Source organism: Artemia franciscana, chromosome 20 (genome assembly GCF_032884065.1).
Source record: "Artemia franciscana chromosome 20, ASM3288406v1, whole genome shotgun sequence".
NCBI classification, from domain to species: Eukaryota; Metazoa; Arthropoda; class Branchiopoda; order Anostraca; family Artemiidae; genus Artemia; species Artemia franciscana.
This window is the reverse complement of record NC_088882.1, coordinates 8,911,445-8,915,872: the sequence shown is the minus strand read 5'-3', so window position 1 is coordinate 8,915,872 and position 4,428 is coordinate 8,911,445. Positions and strand designations below refer to the sequence as shown.

The window sequence follows — 4,428 nt, the reverse complement described above, 5'->3', positions numbered from 1 at the left end:
TAACGCACAACTAGCTTCGATAGGAAGATTTTCGAAAAGAAAACAATTAAATATTTTCGTCTGGGATGTCAGTAATATTATAAAAATACTGTTAACATAACTATTAATTTTAAAGTAGTAAACTTTCAAATAAGAGTCATTAAATTTATGCAATAATTAAACAACGGTACCTTCGTATTCCCAAACTTTGCGAAAATGTAGCTATATTAAACATAGACATTGAGATTTATTCAATTTACGCCTTAAAACTGCTATTGAATTTGGGAACAGTTTCTTATTTCTGTATAAGAAACTAAGCTAGGGGTTATCCACTCTACGTTATTAGTGTTTACAACATTCCATCTCTCGTCTCACATCTATGATTTCCAATACTGTATTCAGCTATAGGACTACAACCCTAGTACATTTAAAGCAATTAGAACTAAGGGTAGGAGAGCTTCCCATTGGATTTCCTGAAAAAATAAATCGATGAGGGGCTCCCTGGTATCCAGTGACGTCGTTTAGAGGAGGGTAAGCATTATTTAGCCCACACCCATTGACTCTCTGAATATAGGCCCCTCCACCAAATAAAAATGCTGAAGCTACGCCCCTGCAGGTATCACAAGGGGTCTAGTGGCTTACGCCTCAAACCGTAAGATCTCTATGCTTCTTTGTGAAAAAGATAGTCCTGTCAACCCTTACTCAAAAAAATCCTATCAATCCTTACTTGAATCAGTTCGAGCTCTTTCAAGAATATCTAAAATTCGTGTTTTGTAACCGCAAACACACGGGTTGTTTAATAAGAGTAATAAGCTTTCTCGAATGTGCTATAAAAAACTTTAGCGTAAGGACAGTCTGTGTGTTTGTGTGTGTGTGTTTTTTTCTCTCTCTTTCTCTCCCTCTGTCTTTCTATTTTTGTGATGGTGTGTCTATCCGTTCCTCCTTCAGAACTAATTACCCTATGTATTTATCTAACGGTTCAATGAGAGCTGGGATATTTTGAAATTAAACTGCAAACTTTTGAATCATCTCCCTTCCTAAGTACAAAACAATCAGAAATCCCTATCGTAGAAGTTAAGTGCCTTTTTAAGTTCAGAAAGTTGTCCATTGCTTACAAATAGTATTTGTTATATACTATTATATATATATATATATATATATATATATATATATATATATATATATATATATATATATATATATATATATATATATATATATATATATATATATATATATATATATATATAGACTAATGACTCATTAATTAGCCTGTTAGAATACCATACTTCAGACTCCCCAAATTTATCAATGAAGATAAAACTTTGAGGTGGTAAATCACAGGGATTTTGTTTCATATTTGCACTTAGTTGCTAATGAAACAAGGGCCAGTCCTGACCACCCCAATTCCTTGTACCAAAATATGTTATATATATATATATATATATATATATATATATATATATATATATATATATATATATATATATATATATATATATATATATATATATATATATATATACATACATATATATATATATATATATATATATATATATATATATATATATATATATATATATATATATATATATATATAAAGACCAATGAATCATTAGTAAGCCTGTTAGAATGTCATACTTCAGACTCCCCAAGTGTATCAACGAAGATAAATCTTTGAGGTGGTAAATCACAGGGATTTTGTTTTATATTTGCACTTAGGCTCCAGGCTTTTTCTTCCTCACAGACCATTTTCTTGGTCTCCATTCACATGAAGAATTGCCTGTAGATTCTCTTTTCCCTTCACACAGAGCATTGTCTCTTGAGCTTTGAGTTACCCTGTTCTCATGGATTTCAATAGCATGCAAGCAACCTTTGAGATGTTTCTCAATGATGTTAAACTTTGGGCTAAATTCTACTATGATCGCATCATGTATTTCTGAAACCATGGTCTTTGTCGGAAACTTGGCAGTACTAGCCGCTGGAGTTGATCCGGTCGATTTCAGTTTTTCGGCTATTTTCTTTTCAATTGTCTCTGATAAAGTTTTCTTTGTAGCGAGCAAATCCTGCTCGGTAGCATTAACAAGATTTGGCAATTCCGCTGCACAATCAGCGGCAGTATTTGAACCCTTCAGATACTGTTTATAAACATCCGGATAATCACGTAATTTATCAAATGCAGCATCTAGTCCTCTCGTTTTCTTGGCTGAAGCTTCTGTTACATTATCTTCATAACTGACAAGCTGCTCAGAAGTCACTAATTGGCGATCATGTTTTTCTTCCGTAGCAGAAAACGTGATACTTTTTGGCCCTTTCGAAGCGGAGAAAGACTCCAGAATCCGAACTGGCAATAATGGGTAGTCTGCAAATCTAGCTAGAAAGAGATTCCCTGGTTTGGCGTTGACCGGAACATTTGAACTCATTTTGAAACTGGGATGAATAACCACTGAATAAACTACAAAAATATAAGATGAAGAGAAGAAAAAAACTTAGCTTTAAGTGAGGGCCGAGCCTCACTAGTGCATCCGAGTGGATATCAATCCAACCTTTGTGAGGTCAGCCCCCTTTCAAATCTGCACGGCACTCAACAGTGTACTTCACGCGCAGTTCCAAATCAAATAGTCTAAGAAAGATAAATCTTTGTCACTAACGAAAACTTGGCCAAAAGCCGCATAGGTTAAATCTTCTGACAAATCAAGAAGGTCGTTACAAGCATTGACATCCGTTCGCATTGATTGCAAGAAATTAATAACTCTAATTAACATTAGACAAACACTTACGCCCAAGAGGGCGACCCCCAGCTTCAAACAGGGCCAGATATTACCCAAATTAGGTCTACAGCAGGCTAATCCAAACTATCTTCTGCATCCGGTATGACACGAACAAATTATAACACTGGTTAAACGAATTTAGGTGTCCTCACTATGAATGGTGGAAGTCAGCTTTTGTGTCCATACTTGAAGCAAATTTAATAATGTCTTAATATAGCTTGCATTGTTACCATGTAGCAGATATGGAAACCAGGGACTATAATTAAGGGAAGGAAATTTTCTCTACAAGATGTTTTTCCTGCATTCCCCCTCTTACATTCAAAAAAATCTTTTTGTGGTATAATCATTGGAAAAGGGCTTGATTTTTCATTGTATTTTTGTTAAAGAATTTGAAAAGACACCAAGATTCCCCTCCGTGGACCCTGAAGAATACTCTTTCGCCCCCTCCACCTTGGGCTGTGTCTAGAAATCATTTTTGATGGAGGGATAAGAAACAATCAAAACCCATCAAAAACTTGTTTAAATGCTTTGTGTTACGTTTTGACGAGTCGGACAAAAAAAAATCGGGGATTAGCTCCCTAGATCCGGGCTTGTCCCCTAGTTTCCATGAATTGACGCTGTTGATCAATACCAGTGGTGTCAACTGATGGATTGTCAATTTTTATTGTAAATGTAGGTGTTTTTTTTTGTTATTTTTGTAAAAGAAAGTGAAAACACAAGAGAATTGTCCTCTCTCCCCCACCTCCTTAATTGCTGTGAATTAACATCGTTCGTCAATGCTGGTTCCGACCCCTTTCTCTGTCCCCCACCCCCTTAATTACCGTGAATTAACGTCATTCGTCAATGCTGGTTCCGATCATTGTCAGCTAAAGGGCCAAGAGAATATATCTCTGATTTAAGGTGTTATCTTTTCTGATCTTAGCTTTTTGAGTGAAAATTTTGTCCAAGTCTTGATTGAAAAATTTTCCGTTTACCGTTAATATATTGAGAGAAACTTTGATATTATGGGAAATGTTTCATACTGTTTATAAAATCTAAGGACCGTTATTTGAGCATTGCAACTGAAACTAATTTAGCGACAAACTTTGTTAGCTTACTCGTATCCTTATGATGTCTTTGACCATTCTTGTTGAATTATCGCTTTTTGGCCTTTTGGCTAAAATCAAATTGTAGCATCTGCTCTTATAGATTAATACTTGATACGGCCCTCACACGGGGCCCAGAATACCAAACTGATTTTTGAAAACCTGAGGGATGTCGGGGCTTGTACGCTCCCTTCAAGCGCTGACTTGGTATTGCCGTGCGTCAGGGATCGACCCACCCCTTTCGAGGGGAAAGCAAAGTCCATGAACTCTAATAAATAATACGTTATTCAAATTTAAAAGAGATTCTGCCTGTAGTTACTTAGTCCTTGAATATATTGGAAATCATTTTTTTTCCACATGCAAAAAAAGAAGAAACTCAATGTTTCTCAAATGTTTTTCAATGTACATAATTTACAAAAATTAATGGTGAAAAAGTCAATGAGCAGTCGCCATAATTAATTTTAAGCACTCAAGCTGCATCCAAGGCCCGTGCATCTTTATTGAAAATAGTTCGTAAATATAAAGTGCTGAAATTTAAATTGAACCAATATTCGATAATAATTACTGAAGTGATTATTTTTGGCCTCAGA

The 4,428-nt window shown here is 35.1% G+C and overlaps 1 non-coding gene across 1 annotated transcript; it reads left to right on the top strand.

The window, feature by feature from the left end:
• Positions 1–3,889: 3,889 nt before the first annotated feature.
• On the top strand, positions 3,890–4,079 carry LOC136040438 (U2 spliceosomal RNA). Its single transcript, XR_010620728.1, has one exon. It is a non-coding gene; the product is annotated as a U2 spliceosomal RNA (small nuclear RNA).
• Positions 4,080–4,428: the final 349 nt, after the last annotated feature.